At 46.6% G+C, this 18,659-nt stretch overlaps 1 protein-coding gene across 6 annotated transcripts in view; it reads left to right on the forward strand.

Annotated features, from left to right (window-relative positions):
* Window positions 1-18,659, forward strand: part of LOC129815591 (kelch domain-containing protein 8A-like) — a 78,111-nt gene that overhangs the window by 39,230 nt on the left and 20,222 nt on the right. For 3 of the 6 annotated variants that reach the window (XM_055869543.1, XM_055869539.1, XM_055869546.1), the window contains exon 3: window positions 760-896. The exons of 1 other annotated variant lie outside the window; for it this stretch is intronic. The gene's annotated coding sequence lies outside the window, so the exon portion shown is untranslated. Of the gene's footprint in view, window positions 1-759; window positions 897-16,055; window positions 16,412-16,469; window positions 17,097-18,659 lie in introns of those variants that run through there. 2 more of the 6 variants (XM_055869542.1, XM_055869544.1) reach the window with 2 other exon arrangements.

Consider the following 18,659-nt stretch of genomic DNA (forward strand, 5'->3'; position numbering starts at 1 on the left):
ACCCCTGCACAAAGCCTCTTTGTTTTTGCTTGGTAGGCCTACAATGTGTTAAAACGCTCTGAATAATTCCCTTCTGTTATGTTACTGTTATATGTTCTGTTTCTCATTGGGAATGTTTGGTTTTTCCTTCTGGCTTTCATCCCTTTTCTGTGGAACACTGCGTGTTCCCTATTCTTCAGCTCGCTGTTCTGTTTGTTCAGATAACGAACGCAGCCACTCACATCCTCCCTACAGAGACACACTGAAGGATTTTATTCTGAGACTACTACGTGTGTCCCAGTTTTAGCAAAATGGCCTATTTGTGTACAGCAATCTCTCACTACAACACCTCACCCCAAGGCTTGGGTTATTTTAAACAATGTGTGTGTAGGTCCCCCAGTGTGTTATTATCAGTATGCACGTGTCATGTGTATGTGATGTGTTGCTTTGGGAGGCCAACTCTCGCTCCACTCATCTGTCAGCTCTGTGTGGTTGCTATGGGAACTATAGAAGGGCACGCAGAAGTAATGAGCATCCCATAATTGTTTAAGGTGACCTTGAAGATTCCATTAAGGTTGCATATCTGTGTATGTGTACATGTGCGTGTATGTGCACATGTGCTACGTATGTGTGTGCAGATGTGTGTATAAAGTTAATTTAATTCAGTTGAAGTAAATTAATACTTAGTGGATACCCTGTGAATAGTTTCATGATGCACCACTGCCCCAGTCTTTCCCCTACCTGTCACTTCTCCATTCTTTCTCTCCATCTCTCTCCTAGCTAGCTGTCTCCTGTCACCAGGCCAGGGAGCTTCCACCTGCCACTGTCTGTCTGCCATCATCATCTGAATGCCCTCTCCCCTGGGACTGAGAAACCGCTGCCTGTGGAGGACTGGAGTGGCAGCCAACAGATACAGGGTAGCATATAATCTCCCTCACACTTGCCAGCTCTGTCATTGCCATAATGGACAGATTTTCATCATCACCATAACAACCAGTTGTGTAGTGTGTGGCATTCTAAACTGGGTGGTTCGAGCCCTGAATGCTGATTGGCTGAAAGCTGTGGTATATCAGACCGTATACCACGGGTATGAAAAAACATTTGCTTTAACTGTTCTAATTACGTTAATAACCAGTTTACTCCACGTTGCGTCGTGCTTAAGAACAGCCCTTAGCCGTGGTATATTGGCCATGTACTGTACCACACCACTTCACGCCGTATTGCTTAATTATAGTGTAGCATTATAGTGTGTAAGTGTATAAATGTAAAAAAGCTCTTGCCAAGTGGTCTAGACCTCTATTCCCTCTCAATGGTTAGTTACTTTATCCTTGATTGCTGTTGGTGTAGAAAACTCTTCATTATACTATTTCACCCATTCTGTAGAATATACTGAGCTGGGCTGCATAACTCTCCTTCTACAGTGTCTGCTCATTTTCATTCTGGCATTTTAATCAAGGACTGTTTTAATACCTGTCTCACCAGGTGTGAATGACTGATCAGTTAACACGTTCCAGGAAGAAATTAAAACCTGCAGGACTCTCCAGGACCATTATTGATTGCTCCGAGTTCTCCTCACCTTGCTCTCACTTGTCTGAATAATTGGCTCTGATCCACCATAGTAGTAGCTGCATCGAAATGTAAATTCATAACCTGCACATGGGAGAAACAACATGAAAAACTGTAAAGCAGAACAGAGATTTCACTGCTACATTATAGTTACAGTACCTTGACATTTATCTCCAATGTTCATTAGTGTAATAATCACTGGCTGATGTATTCCATATTATTCATAACTCTAAAGTTTGTGTTGAAAAGGCTGGCACAGGCTAACATTCCAGCCTTCCCCTTCAGGCTTTTGCTACTTATGTATGTCTTCATTTCTAGATATTTCCCCTGTGGCGGAGTAGCGGTATCTTAGACTGAGTCGCTGTCCACTTTCATGTGGTGCTGAATTTCAGAATTCTGGTTCTGTCACTGTTCGCTTCAATGGTGCTGAATTTCTGCTTCCTATTACAAATTACACCATTGGACCTTCAGGTCTTTCTTACCGACACCAATGGAGTAAAAAAAACGAATAATTATCAGCTCCCATTCAGTCAGCCCATAATATCCACACTTCCTCATGACACATTAATATCTTATCGCCTGTTGAAACCTGGGATTCCTACTTTACTGTCCTTAACTTTCATTGAAATATCCTCAAACTTTGTTGCGCTCCTCAGAATTAAAGGCCAAGCTATTCTTCTCTCTACCCCCATTCATATCTCCATGAACCTTCAAAAGATTCCTTTGAAAAACAACTCCCCCTTAAAGAACAAATTATCATACAAAAGCCTGGTACTACCCCAGACTTCACTACACTGCATCTCATCACAAGCTTGGGATTGTCATCGATTGAAGCCAAGCCTTTCTAATTCCACTCTGTTCAGCTCGATGATCAAAGTGGATCAGGACAGACAGTTAGTGAGAAGCCCCCAGATGTAGAGCCCTGCCTGGGGCACACTCGGTTCTGTGCCTGGGTTATGTGTTCTCTGGTTCTCTACTCTACAGTGTGTGTGTGTGTGTGTGTGTGTGTGTGTGTGTGTGTGTGTGTGTGTGTGTGTGTGTGTGTGTGTGTGTGTGTGTGTGTGTGTGTGTGTGTGTGTGTGTGTGTGTGTGTGTGTGTGTGTGTGTGTGTGTGTGTGTGTGTGTGTGTGTGTGTGTGTTGCTGAGAGGTCTCTGTTTAGGAATACACAAATGGAGTTGCTATAAAAATAACCATATCATGTCAATTGATTCTTGGTGAAATTACAGTAGTTAACCCTACTGAGTCATGCAAGGCTAGCATTAGCATTGATGCCCAAACTACAATGGGAGTGAATGGGATACCAGTTAGCATGCTAAAGTCAAGTGTAATTACATCAAGTGTAATTGTGTAAACTATCTCTCTTACTGAGAGATGTGTGTGTGTGATACTGTAGTTGTTCACTCCGCAGGAGTTCTGCTCTCCAGACCAAAGTTCTGGCCAATGGGTTAAAGACAGTGACATTTTGACAAACCAATGATAGTACCTCCCACCTGTGATCCACATTACTAAGTGTCAGAGGTCTGCCCAGACACAACTACCTCCTAGGTTGATCTGTTGATCTGAAACAATTTGATGGCTACAGTATATGGTAGTTGCTCCATCTTGCCCAACAGCAACGGTCTTGAAGTGATCGATGTGTGTTTGTGTGTGTGTTTGAGAGAGAGAGAGAGAAAGAGAAAGGGAGTGAGAGAGAGACAGAGAGAGAGAGAGAATCACCTAGATCTTCTGCACAAATTCTGTCAGACTTGGGCCCTGATAGTAAATCTCAGGAAGACAAAAATAATGGTGTTCCAAAAAAGGTCAATATGCAAGGACCACAAATGCAAATTCCATCTAGACATTATTACCATAGAGCACACAAAATACGATACATACCTCGGCCTAAACGTCAGCGCCACAGGTAACTTCCACAAAACTGTAAACGATCTGAGAAACAAGGCAAGAAGAGCCTTCTATGTCATCAAAAGAAACATAAAATTATCCACCAATCAATCAAATGTATTTATTAAGCCTTTTTTACATCAGCAGATGTCACAAAGTTCTATACAGAAACCAAACCTAAAATCCCAAACAACAAGCAATGTAGAAGCATGGTGGCTAGGAAAAACTCCCTAGAAAAGCAGGCATGCAGGAAGAAACCTAGAGAGGAAAGCCCTGCCTCCACCTGTTTGTTTAGAAATTCTAGGGACAATAAGGAGGCATGTGTCTTGTGACCGTATCGCACGTGTAGGTACGTACAGCAGGACCAAATCGGAGAGATAGGTAAGAGCAAGCTCATGTAATGCTTTGTAGGTTAGCTGTAAACCCTTGAAATCAGCCCTAGCCTTAACAGGAAGCCAGTGTAAAGAGGCTAGCAATGGAGTAATGTGATAAAAAAATGAGGTTCTAGTCAAATTTCTAGCAGCCGTGTTTTGCACTAACTGAAGTTTACCTCGTGCTTTATCCGGGTAGCCGGAGAGTAGAGCATTGCAGTAGTCTAATCTAGAAATGACAAAAGCATGGATTAGCTTTTCTGCATCATTTTTGGACAACATTTTTCAGATTTTTGCAATGTTACGAAGAAGGAAAAAAACTGTCCTTGAAATGTTCTTGATATGTTCTTCAAAAGAGAGATCAGGGTCCACGAGATCAGTAACGCCGAGGTCCTTAACAGCTTTATTTGAGACAACTGTACAACCATCAGGATTAATTGTCAGATCCAACAGCAGATCTCTTTGTTTCTTGGGACCTAGCATCTCTGTTTTGTCTGAGTTTAAAAGTAAAACATTTGCAGCAATCCACTTCCTTATGTCGAAATTTACAGCTGTGTGTCGTCCACATAGTAGTGAAAGTTGACATTGTGTTTCCAAATGATATCACCAAGAGGTAGAATATATAGTGAAAACAATAGTGGTCCTAAAACCGAACGTTGAGGAACGCCGAAACATACAATTGATTTGTCAGAGGACAAATCATCCACAGAGACGAACTGATATCTTTCCGAAAGATAAGATCTAAACCAGGCAAGAACTTGTCCGTGTAGACCAATTTGAGTTTTCTAATCTCTCCAAAAGAATGTGGTGGTCGATGGTGTCAAAAGCAGCACTCAGGTCTAGGAGCACAAGGACAGATGCAGAGCCTTGGTCTGAAGCCATTAAAAGGTAATTTACCACTTTCACGAGTACAGTCTCAGTGCTATGATGGGGTCTAAAACCCGACTGAAGAATTTCGTATACATTATTTGTCTTCAGGAAGGCAGTGTTTTGCTACGCAACAGATTTTTCTAAACATTTTTAGATGAATGGGAGATTTGATATATGCTGATAGTTTTTACATTTTCCAGGTCAAGGTTAGGGTTTTTCAAGAGAGGCTTTATTACTGCCACTTTTAGTGAGTTTAGTACACATCCGGTGGATAGGGAGCCATTTATTGTGTTCAACATAGGAGGTCCAAGCACAGGAAGTAGCTTTTTCAGTAGTTTAGTTTGAATAGGGTCCAGTAAGCAGCTTGAGGTTTTAGAGGCCATGACTATTTTCATGAATGTGTCAAGAGATACAGGATTAAAAAACTTGAGTGTCTCCATTGTTCCTAGGTCCTGGCAGTTCTGTGCAGACTCAGGACAACTGAGCTTTAGAGAGATACGCAGGTTCAAAGAGGAGTCCGTAATTTGCTTTCTAATGATCATGATCTTTTTATCGAAGAAGTTCATAAATTAATCACTGCTTGTCACGCCCTGGCCTTAGTATTATTGGTTTTCTTTATTATTTTAGTTAGGTCAGGGTGTGACATGGGTAATGTTTATGTTTTGTTTGTTTTGGGTGTTTATTTGGTAAAGGGGTTAATAGGTGTAGTATATGGTTTTGTGTTGAGTGTAGATGTTTAGCATTATCTATGGTGGTTAGTATTCTAGGAGAGTCTATGGTTACCTGAATGAGTTCCCAATTAGAGACAGCTGATTTCGGTTGTCTCTGATTGGGAGCCTTATTTAGGGTAGCCATAGGCTCTCATTGATTGTGGGTAATTGTCTATGTAGAACGTTAGTAGCCTGTATGTTTGTGCACAACGTTTGTAGCTTCACGGTCGTTTTGTTATTTTGTTAGTTTGTAAAGTGTTTTTGTGTCGTGTTCATCTTCGTTCGTGTTTAATAAAAGAAGATGGCATATTTTCCAACTGCTGCATTTTGGTCCATTAATCCGCCACACGATCGTGACAGAATTACCCACCATAGGACCAAGCGGCATGACCAGCGGCAACAGGAGAAATACAAGGATTCATGGACATGGGAGGAAATTTTAGACCGGGAGGTACCAGGAGAATATAACCGCCCCAAAGCTGAGCTGGAGGCAGCGAAAGCAGAGAGGCGGCGATATGAGGAGCTAGCTCGGAGACAGGAAAAGGAACCTACAAAGGATCTGGGCTACACTACGTGGGAGGAGATCGACAGGTGGGCGATCAACCCAGGGAGAGTGCCGGAGCCCGCCTGGGATTCTCTGGCGCAGTGCGAGGAGGGATACCGGCGAATGGAGGCAGCACGACGAAGCGGTAGGAAGCCTGTGGGAAAACCCAAAAAATTTCTTTGGGGGGGGCTTAAAGGGAGAGTGGCGAAGTCAGGTAGGAAACCTGCGCCTACTCCCTGTAATTACCGTGGAGAGCGAGAGTACGGGCAGACACCGTGTTACGCAGTAGAGCGCACGGTGTCTCCTGTACGTGTGCATAGCCCGGTGCGGGTTATTCCACCTCCCCGCACTGGCAGGGCTAGATTGAGTATTGAGCCGGATGTCATGAAGCCGGCCCTACATATCTGGCCACCAGTGCGTCTCCTCGGGCCGGTTTACATGGCACCAGCCTTACGCATGGTGTCCCCGGTTCGCCTACATAGCCCGGTGCGGGTTATTCCACCTCCCCGCACTGGTCGGGCAACGGGGAGCATTCAACCAGGTAAGGTTGGTCAGGCTCAATGCTCAAGGGAGCCAATACGCCTGCACGGTCCGGTATTTCCGGCGCCACCTCCCCGCCCCAGTTCAGTGCCACCAGTGCCTACACCACGTAATAGGCTTCCAGTGTGTCTCCAGAGCCCTGTTCCTCCTCCACGCACTCGTCCTATGGTGCGTGTCTCCAGCCCGGTATCACCAATTCCGGCACCACGCACTAAGCCTTTTGTGCGTCTCCAGAGTCCTGTGCATCCTGTTGCTGCTCCCCGCATTAGCCCTGAGATGCGTGTCCCCAGTCCGGTACCACCAGTTCCGGCCCCACGCACTAGGCCTAATGTGCGTCCCCAGGGTCCAGTATGCCCTGTTCCTGCTCCCCGCACTAGCCCTGAGATGCGTGTCCCCAGCCCGGTGCCACCAGTCCCGGCACCACGCACCAGGCCTACAGTGCGCCTCAGCCGGCAGGAGTCTGCCGTCTGCACAGCGATGACTGAACTGCTCGTCTCCCCAGCGCCATCTGAGCCATCCGTCTCCCCAGCGCCATCTGAGCCATCCGTCTCCCCAGCGCCATCTGAGCCATCCGTCTGCAATGAGCCTGCAAAGCCGCCCGTCTGCCATGAGCCTGCAAAGCCGCCCGTCTGCCATGAGCCCACTGAGCCGTCCGCCAGACAGGAGCCGCTAGAGCCGCCAGCCAGACAGGAGCCGCTAGAGCCGTCCGTCAGACAGGATCTGCCAGAGCCGCCAACCAGACAGGATCTGCCAGAGCCGCCAACCAGACAGGATCTGCCAGAGCCGCCAACCAGACAGGAGCAGCCAGATCAGTCAGCCAGCCATGAGCAGCCAGATCCGTCAGCTAGCCATGAGCAGCCAGATCCGTCAGCTAGCCATGAGCAGCCAGATCCGTCAGCTAGCCATGAGCAGCCAGATCCGTCAGCTAGCCATGAGCAGCCAGATCCGTCAGCTAGCCATGAGCAGCCAGATCCGTCAGCTAGCCATGAGCAGCCAGATCCGTCAGCTAGCCATGAGCAGCCAGATCCGTCAGCTAGCCATGAGCAGCCAGATCCGTCAGCCAGCCATGGGCCATCCCTCAGTCCGGAGCTGCCATTCCTCAGTCCGGAGCTGCCCCTTACCCTGGTGCTGCCCCTTACCCTGGTGCTGCCCCTTACCCTGGTGCTGCCCCTTACCCTGGTGCTGCCCCTTACCCTGGTGCTGTCCCTGACCCTAGTACTGTCCCTGACCCTAGTACTGCCCCTGACCCTGGTACTGCCTCTTACCCTGGTACTGCCCCTTAGTCCGGAACTGCCCCTGAATGCAATGGGGTTAAGGTGGAGGGGGGTCGTTTGGAGGAAGCCTAGGAGGTGTTTAGGTACTGTGGTGACGTGGGGACCGCGACCAGAGCCGGAGCCGCCACCGTGGATGGAAGCCCACCCAGACCCTCCCCTAGACTGTGTATGGTGCGCCCGGAGTTCGCGCCTCAAGGGGGGGGTTATGTCACGCCCTGGCCTTAGTATTATTGGTTTTCTTTATTATTTTAGTTAGGTCAGGGTGTGACATGGGTAATGTTTATGTTTTGTTTGTTTTGGGTGTTTATTTGGTAAAGGGGTTAATAGGTGTAGTATATGGTTTTGTGTTGAGTGTAGATGTTTAGCATTATCTATGGTGGTTAGTATTCTAGGAGAGTCTATGGTTACCTGAATGAGTTCCCAATTAGAGACAGCTGATTTCGGTTGTCTCTGATTGGGAGCCTTATTTAGGGTAGCCATAGGCTCTCATTGATTGTGGGTAATTGTCTATGTAGAACGTTTGTAGCCTGTGTGTGTATGTGCACAACGTTATTTAGCTTCACGGTCGTTTGTTGTTTTGTATAGTTTGTTAAAGTGTGTTTCGTGTTTATTTTTCGTCATCTTTTAAAATAAAAGAAGATGGCTTATTTTCCAACTGCTGCGTTTTGGTCCGTCAATCCGCCACACGATCGTGACACTGCTGAAGTGAAAGCCATCCTCTCTTGTTGAATGCTGCTTTTTAGGAAGCTTTGCAACAGTATCAAAGACAAATGTTGGATTGTTGTTATTATCCTCAATTAGGATGATTGAGCAGCAGTGAGGGCTCTTCGATAATGCATGATACTATCTTTCCAAGCTAGTCGTAAGACATCCAGTTTGGTGGAGCGCCATTTCCGTTCCAATTTTCTGGAAGCTTCCTTCAGGGCTCGGGCATTTTTGGTATACCAGGGAGCAAATTTCTTGTGACAAATGTTTTTTGTTTTTAGGGGTGCGACTGCATCTAGGGTATTACGCAAGGTTAAATTTAGATCCTCAGTTAGGTGGTTAACCGTTTTTTGTACTCCGACGTCCTTGGGTAGGTGGTTAGAATCTGGAAGGGTATCTAGGAATATTTGGGTTGTCCGAGAATTTATATCACGGCTTTTGATGATCCTTGGTTGGGTTCTGAGCAGATTATTTGTTGTGATTGCAAACATAATAAGATAGTGGTAGAGTAGTGCAGGATAACGAGGAAAAACATTTAGATCCACAATATTTATTCAATGGGACAAAACTAGATCCAGGGTATGCTTGTGGCAATGAGGTGGTCCGGAGACATGTTGGACAAACCCCATTGAGTCAATGATGGCTCTGAAAGCCTTTTGGAGTGGGTCTGTGGACTTTTCCATGTGAATACTAAAGTCACCAAAAATGTGAATATTATCTGCCATGACTACAAGGTCCAATAGGAATTCAGAGAACTCAGTGAGGAACGCTGTATACGGCCCAGGAGACCTGTAAACAGTAGCTATAAAAAGTGATTGAGTAGGCTGCATAGTTTTCATGACTAGATGTTCAAAAGACGAAAACGCAGTCTTTTTCATTGTAAATTGAAATTTGTTAGCAACACCTCTGCCTTTGCGGGATGTGCGGGGGTTATGGTCACTCATGTAACCAGGAGGAGAGGCCTCATATAACACAGCAAATTCATCAGGCTTGAGGCATGTTTCAGTCAGGCCAATCACATCAATATTATGATCAGTGATTAGTTCATTGACTATGTGTCACATGGAATGACGCTGGAGAGACGAAGCAGGTACAGGGAGTAAAACATTTAATAAATAACGGACATGGAACGAGACAGGAACAGCGTCAGCAAACAGGTAACAAAAACAAAAGACAATTAATGCATAAGCAGGGAACTGACAAATATAGGGGAGGAAATAAACAGATGAGTGAGTGAGTCCAGGTGAGTCCAGTATCGCTGATGCGCGTGACAAGGGAAGGCAGGTGTGCGTAAAATGACCTCCAGCAGGCCACAAATGTGCATGTGTCAGCATATGGTCTCACAAGGGCTCTGAGGATCTCATCTCGGTACCTAATGGCAATCAGGCTACCTCTGGCGAGCACATGGAGGGCTGTGCGGCCCCACAAAGGAATGCCACCCCACACCATGACTGACCCACCGCCAAACCGGTCATGCTGGAGGATGGTGCAGGCAGCAGAACGTTCTGCACGGCGTCTCCAGACTCTGTCACGTCTGTCACATGTGCTCATGTGCTCAGTGTGAACCTGCTTTCATCTGTGAAGAGCACAGGGCGCCAGTGGCGAATTTGCCAATCTTGGTGTTCTCTGGCAAATGCCAAACGTCCTGCACGGTGTTGGGCTGTAAGCACAACCCCCACCTGTGGACGTCGGGCCCTCATATCACCCTCATGGAGTCTGTTTCTGACCGTTTGAGCAGACACATGCACATTTGTGGCCTGCTGGAGGTCATTTTGCAGGGCTCTGGCAGTGCTCCTCCTTGCACAAAGGCGGAGGTAGCGGTCCTGCTGCTGGGTTGTTACCCTCCTACGGCCTCCTCCACGTCTCCTGATGTACTGGCCTGTCTCCTGGTAGCGCCTCCATGCTCTGGACACTATGCTGACAGACACAGCAAACATTCTTGCCACAGCTCGCATTGATGTGCCATCCTGGATGAGCTGCACTACCTGAGCCACTTGTGTGGGTTGTAGACTCCGTCTCATGCTACCACTAGAGTGAGAGCACCGCCAGCATTCAAAAGTGACCAAAACATCAGCCAGGAAGCATAGGAACTGAGAAGTGGTCTGTGGTCACCACCTGCAGAATCACTCCTTTATTGGGGGTGTCTTGCTAATTGCCTATAATTTCCACCTTTTGTCTATTCCATTTGCACAACAGCATGTGAAATTTTTTGTCAATCAGTGTTGCTTCCTAAGTGGACAGTTTGATTTCACAGAAATGTGATTGACTTGGAGTTACATTGCGTTGTTTAAGTGTTCCCTTTATTTTTTTGAGCAGCGTATATAGATATATATTTTTATTTTCTATATGTATACTTTGACAATGTAAGTAATAATGAACTTGCCATGTCAATAAAGTACATTTAAATGAAATTGAATTGAGCGAGAGACTCAGCATGTTGTAATTACTTGGTCCACTCCAGACCTGACTGCCCTTGACCAGCACAAAAACATCCTGTGGCGTACTGCATTAGCATCGAATAGCCCCCGCGATATGAAACTTTTCAGGGAAGTTAGGAACCAATATACACAGGCAGTTAGGAAAGCAAAGGCTGGCTTTTTGAAACAGAAAGTTGCATCCTGTAGCACAAACTGTTCTGTGACACTGTAAAGTCCATGAGGAATAAGAGCACCTCCTCCCAGCTGCCCAGTGCACTGAAGCTAGGAAACACTGTCACCACCGAAAATTGAGAATTTCAAAAAACAATTTTCTACGGCTGGCCATGCTTTCCACCTGGCTACCCCTACCCCTGTCAACAGCTCTGCACCCCCCACAGCAACTTCCCGAGGCATTTCTCCGTCACCCAAATCCAGGTAGCTGGTGTTCTGAAAGAGCTGCAAAATCTGGACCCCTACAAATCAGCCGGGCTAGACAATCTGGACCCTCTCCTTCTAAAATTATCCGCCACAATTGTTGCAACCGCTATTACCAGCCTGATCAACCTCTCTTTCGTTTCGTCTGATATCCCCAAAGATTGGAAAGCTGCCGCTCTCATCCCCCTCTTCAAAGCGGGAGACACTCTAGACCCAAACTGTTACAGGCCTATATCCATCCTGCCCTGCCTTACCAAGGTCTTCGAAAGCCAAGTTAACAAACAGATTATCGACCATTTCACATCCCACCGTACTCCGCTATGCAATCTGGTTTCCGAGCTGGTTATGTGTGCACCTCAGCCACGCTCAAGGTCCTAAACGATCGCACCAGAGGCAGCTGATTTATTAAAGGCAGCTGATTTATTTATTGCCTCACCAGAGGCAGCTGATTTATTAAAAGGTAATATGGACACCTTGGTCCTCTTCTCCTTCTCCCGACAACGTTCGTTACATCGAAAGCCTTGGCCAGGTCGATAAATACGGCTGCACAGTATTGTCTTTTATCGATGGCGGCATCGATAAAAGACAATACTGTGCAGCCGTATTCATCGACCTGGCCAAGGCTTTCGATGTAACGAACGTTGTCGGGAGAAGGAGAAGAGGACCAAGGTGTCCATATTACCTTTTAATAAATACTAACACTTGAACAAAAACAACAAAACGACAAACGAACAGTTCTGCAAGGTGCACGACACTAAACAGAAAACAACTACCCACAAACACAGGTGGGAACAGGCTACCTCAGTATGGTTCTCAATCAGAGACAACGATTGACAGCTGCCTCTGATTGGGAACCATACCAGGCCAAACACATAGAAATACAACACACAGAACAAAACATAGAATGCCCACCCCAACTCACGCCCTGACCAACCGATATAGAGACATAAAAAGGAAAACCTGAACCTATAGGGGAGGGTCTGGGTGGGCATTTCACTGCGGTGGCGGCTCTGGTGCGGGACGTAGACCCCGCTCCACCTCTGGCTTGGCCCACTTAGGTGGCGCCTCTAGAGCGGGGACCCCCGCCGCCAACCCCGGACTGGGGACCCTCGCAGCGGGCCCCGGACAAGAGGGAGACTCTGGCTGCTCCGGACAGGAGGGAGACTCTGGCTGCTCCGGACAGGAGGGAGACTCTGGCTGCTCCGGACAGGAGGGAGACTCTGGCTGCTCCGGACAGGAGGGAGACTCTGGCTGCTCCGGACAGGAGGGAGACTCTGGCGGCTCCGGACAGGAGGGAGACTCTGGCGGATCCGGACAGGAAGGCGACGCTGGAGGCTCCGGACTGGAGGGCGTCATCTGGAGGCTCCGGACTAGAGGGCGTCGCTGAAGGCTCCGGACTAGAGGGCGTCGCTGGAGGCTCCGGACTGACGGCCTTCGTTGGAGGCCTCGTTTCATAACTCCTCACTGGAGGTTTCGTGCCATAACTCCTCACTGGAGGCTTCGTGCCATAACTCCTCACTGGAGGCTTCGTGCCATGGATCATCACTGGAGGCTTCGTGCCATGGATCATCACTGGAGGCTTCGTGCCATGGATCATCACTGGAGGCTTCGTGCCATGGATCATCACTGGAGGCTTCGTGCCATGGATCATCACTGGAGGCTTCGTGCCATGGATCATCACAGGAGGCTTCTTGCCATGGATCATCACTGGAGGCTTCGTGCCATGGATCATCACTGGAGGCTTTGTGCCATGGATCATCACTGGAGGCTTTGTGCCATGGATCGTCACTGGAGGCTTCGTGCCATGGATCATCACTGGAGGCTTCGTGCCATGGATCATCACTGGAGGCTTCTTGCCATGGATCATCACTGGAGGCTTCGTGCCATGGATCACCACTGGAGGCTTCGTGCCATGGATCACCACTGGAGGCTTCTTGCCATGGATCACCACTTGAGTGGAGAGACACACAGGAGGCCTGGCTCTGGGAGAAGGCACAGGACTCAACAGGCTGGGGAGACATATAGGAGGGTTAATTCTCGGCGCAGGCACAGGACTCACCAGGCTGGGGAGACATGCAGGAGGCCTTGTTCTTGGCCGAGGCACCGGATACACTGGGCCGTGGAGGCGCACTGGCGGTCTCGAGAGCAAATCTGGCCCCACCTGTTCTGGCTGGATGCCAGCTTCCACCCGGCAAATACGGGACGCTGGCACCGAACACACCGGCCTGTGGATGCTCGGCCGAGACACAGTGCGCATCACCCCATAGCACGGGGCCTGACTAGTCACATGCTTGCCCCGGTAAGAACGGGGAGTGGGCTCAGGTCTCCAACCTGACTCCGCCACACTCCCCGTGTGCCCCCCTCCCAAAATATTTTGGGTCTGCCTCTCGGGCTTCCTTGCCAGCCGTGTTCCCTCATACCGCTGGTTCCTTTCTCCTGCTGCCTCCGCTCTCCTGGCTGCCTCCACCTGTTTCCATGGGAGGCGATCCCTTCCAGCCAGGATCTCCTCCCATGTTCAGGATCCCTTGCCGTCCAGAATGTCCTCCCATGTCCAGTCCTCTCTTCCACGCTGCTTAGTCTGTTAGTGGTGGGTAGTTCTGTCACGAACGTCGTCGAGAGAAGGAGAAGAGGACCAAGGTGCAGTGTGGTAAGTGTCCATATTAACTTTTAATAAATACTAACACTTGAACAAAAACAACAAAACGACAAACAAACAGTTCTGCAAGGTGCACTACACTAAACAGAAAACAACTACCCACAAACACAGGTGGGAACAGGCTACCTAAGTATGGTTCTCAATCAGAGACAATGACTGACAGCTGCCTCTGATTGGGAACCATACCAGGCCAAACACATAGAAATACAACACACAGAACAAAACATAGAATGCCCACCCCAGCTCACGCCCTGACCAACAAAAATAGAGACATAAAAAGGAACTCTAAGGTCAGGGCGTGACATGTTACTCTGTCAATCACCGCATTCTTATCGGCAGACTCAACAGCCTTGGTTTCTCAAATGACTGCCTCGCCTGGTTCACCAACTACTTCTCAGACAGAGTTCAGTGTGTCAAATCGGAGGGCCTGTTGTCCGGACCTCTGGCAGTCTCTATGGGGGTGCCACAGAGTTCAATTCTCGGGCAAACTCTTTTCTCTGTATACATCAATGTTGCTCTTGCTGCTGGTGATTCTCTGATCCACCTCTACGCAGACGACACCATTCTGTATACTTCCGGCACTTCTTTGGACACTGTGTTAATAAACCTCCAGACGAGTTTCAATGCCATACAACTCTCCTTCTGTGGCCTCCAACTGCTCTTATATGCAAGTAAAACTAAACGCATGCTCTTCAACTGATCGCTGCCCGCACCTGCCCGCCCGTCTAGCATCACTACTCTGGACGGTTCTGACTTAGAATATGTGGAAAACTACAAATACCTAGGTGTCTGGTTAGACTGTAAACTCTCCTTCCAGACTCACATTAAGCATCTCCAATCCAAAATTAAATCTAGAATCAGCTTCCTATTTAGCAAAAAAGCATCCTTCATTCATGCTACCAAGCATACCCTTGTAAAACTGACTATCCTACCGATCCTTGACTTCGGCAATGTCATTTACAAATAGCCTCCAACACTCTACTCAGCAAATTGGATGCAGTCTATCACAGTGCCATCCGTTTCGTCACCAAAGCCCCATATACTGCCCACCACTGTGACCTGTATGCTCTCGTTGGCTGGCCCTCACTTCATATTCGTTGCCAAACCCACTGGCTCCAGGTCATCTATAAGTCTTTGCTAGGTAAAGCCCCGCCTTATCTCAGCTCACTGGTCACCATAGCAGCACCCATCTGTAGAACACGCTCCAGCAGGTATATTTCAGCTGGTCACCCCCAAAGCCAACTCCTCCTTTGGCCGCCTTTCCTTCCAGTTCTCTGCTGCCAATGACTGGAACGAATTTCAAAAATCACTGAAGCTGGAGACTCATATCTCCATCACTAACTTTAAGCATCAGCTGTCAGAGCAGCTTACAGATCATTGCACCTGTACATAGCCCATTGTAAATAGACCACCCATCTACCTAATTCCCATATTGTTCTTCTTTTTTTTTGCTCCTTTGCACCCCACTATCTCTACTTGCACATTCATCTTCTGCACATCTATCACTCCAGTGTTTAATTACTAAATTGCAATTATTTTGCCACTATGGCCTATTTATTGCCTTACCTCCCTAATCTTACTTCATTTGCACACACTGTATATAGCCTTTTCTATTGTGTTATTGACTGTATGTTTGTTTATTCATGTGTAACTCTGTGTTGTTTCTGTCGCACTGCTTTGCTTTATCTTGGCCAGGTCGCAGTTGTATATGAGAACTTGTTCTCAACTTGCCTACCTGGCTAAAAAAATAAAAAATATATATAGATGAACAAAAGTGAAGTTATGAGAAAAGCTTTGAGCTTCATGGTGTAGGCCTGCTTTGGTGTATGGCATTCCAGGCCATAAAATGTGCCTACAGAGGACATTATGATAGATCTAAACGAATTAATTCAATGGCACTGATACAGACATTGACAGAAAAAGTTGAGTTAAATGACAAACACAAACAAAAGGAATATTAGATATACAATTGTATTGACAGAATTCTGCAGAGCTATGTACTCACTATAAAATATTAATGCAGTGATTTGAGTTGAGTCGACTGAAGGCAATAAATGTCAGTAATTCACTTTTTATGCAAAACTACTTAAAATTTAAATGCATAAAAGTATGTCAAAGTGCGATGTGGGTTATCGGTACAGCACAGTCTCTTTCCGATTTCCACAGTTAATGTATGGATGACAATTAGTAGGCTACGGTGAAGGCAGAAATGTATACTTCAAGTGTGACCCACATAATGACGATGGATGGAAGTAGCTGGGTTTGTTTGAAAATGTTTTTTAAGAGTGCGGTACCACAAGAGCCTGCCGGTTTCGCAGCGAGGATAGAAGAGAGAGGGTGTGTCTATTAGGCTACTTGAGTGGCTTATTGCACTGAAACCTCTCTCCATCTCTCAGCCTGGCCAGGGGAAACGCCGACGGATAGAAGGCATGGGAGCACCTGGACCGCGTGAAGATCGTAATGTAACTGAGAAGGATTCATATAAATATTCTCGCTTTTAATGTGACCGACAGATCGTTGTGTGCGCCGCGTCCGCTTTGTGATCAACTTGTGAGTGTGGGCGCACCTCTTGGTGTTCCGAAAACTCAGTCGCCGGAAGCTCTACAGCCTCTTATTGTATGTGGGGTCTTCCTGTTCCTAATAATAGCCTTACTACATACAAAACGTGGTTTCAGTATACCAGTCATTTATTTTTGGTTGGCTGTGTCATTCAGACGAATTACGGCGTAAATAAAACAACGTTGAATGGATATTGTAGGCTACAGAAACAACAAAGTTATAGCATCCTTAACGTTGATTTTTACATACCTCAGTGTATATTGCGCTGACTGGATACATTGTCATTCGATTTGATCATACAAGGCCTCAAATATTGATCTTGTTCATAAATCTTCTGTTTGAATTTATGCCGTGTTCAGATCATGTCGGAAACTCTGGACGTCCGAGTTAAAATGAATGTAAGTTATTTACGTAGAGCTTCCTATTGGTTGATTCTGGTTACACCCAAGAGTGAAACTCAGGATCCGAATCTTCCGCCTAGGTTAGCAAGTCGGACATTTCTGTCTTTCCGGCATGATATGCATGTGGCATCACCAGACACTTCCGCTTATGCTCAATTACCCTGGGGATGAGATCAGTTTGAACTATGTGAGTATTGAAAGACTTTCGGTCATCATGATGCACCTTAATACAAAACAGCTAAAAGTGTGCAATACATTCAGTAGATTATAAGCCTATTATTCATGGTGGTACACCTATTATCTATTTTTATGTTCTAACTTGTTATTTTTACAAGTGGTAAGATGATGATGAGGATTGTGATGATGATGAGGATAGTGTTGTTGTGGTGTTTGTTGTTGTTGGTCATGATAATGATGATGATGACTGTGCTTGTGGTAGTGATGAGGAGAATGACGCTGAAGATAATGAATAATGACTCATGCATTATTCTGTCTGAAATGTCATCTGTTTCTTATGCTGTCTGAATGTCTCACCCCCAGCCCAATCGCACGCTATACAACTAGGAGCAAGGCTGAGAGATCTGGGACACTGAGCTGAATATAGACTGAAATCCCCTTCTCTCTTTTCTTCTCATCTCTCCTCCTTCTCTCCTCCTCCTGTCCTCTCAGCGCTTATTGATTACTTACAATCATAAAACCCTATAGATCAGTGGGCTTGTGCATTGTGCAATGAGCTACTCTGTGGTATTTATGGTAAATTAATTAATATAAGATCAATGCCATTCTGGCCATCTCTGGCCTGTCAGTCTGCTACCTCTCACTGCTGGGGAGCCTTGGCAGTCCCCTACCCCCTCGCCCCTCTCCTGCTCCCTGCCTCCCTCTCTCCCACCTCTTCTGCTCCCCCCATCTCACTGGCCCAGTCAGCACAGCAGAGAGTGACACAAGGGAGTCCAGTTCTGCTGACAGAGAAATTAAATAGGGAGACCTGGTCCTGTAGGCTCTCGTTTCTTTCTCTCTCACACACACACACACACACACACACACACACACACACACACACACACACACACACACACACACACACACACTAGTAATTAAGTATAAAACCCTAGGGATTGTGTCCCAGGCTCCCCAACCATCAATAACTCTACTTGTTCTTTATTGCTCTCTCAATAATCTCTCTCTTTCCCTACCTCAGCAAAACTCTCTCCTTTATCCCACTTCTCCTCAATACTCTCCTCATCTCTCTTTCCTTCTTTTTGTTCTCTCTGTCTGCGCTCATGCCTTCTCCAGGCAGCCACGTTGGATAAAGTCATTCTAATGGGGCTCTTTCACAGCAGCCAGTGTACAGAGTGTCCGTGTGTCTCCAAGTGTGTATGCGTGTTTGTTCCCAGGGGGTAATGTGCAATATGTCTCAATTGAGTATACCGTCCAATGGCTTACATAACAGAATGCCTAAAGTATGTATCCTCCATTTTATGCCTTGATACCTACATGCATACAGTTTATTCTAGAGGTCGACCGATTATGATTTTTCAATGCCAAAACCATTACCGATTATTGGAGGACAAAAAAAAGCCGATACCGAGTAATCGGCCATTTTTATATATATATTTGTAATAATGACAATTACAACAATACTGAATGAACAATGAACACTTCTATTTTAACTTAATATAATACATAAATATAATCTATTTAATCTCAAATAAATAATGAAACATGTTCAATTTGGTTTAAATAATGCAAA

Source organism: Salvelinus fontinalis, chromosome 18, assembly GCF_029448725.1.
Source record: "Salvelinus fontinalis isolate EN_2023a chromosome 18, ASM2944872v1, whole genome shotgun sequence".
NCBI classification, from domain to species: Eukaryota; Metazoa; Chordata; class Actinopteri; order Salmoniformes; family Salmonidae; genus Salvelinus; species Salvelinus fontinalis.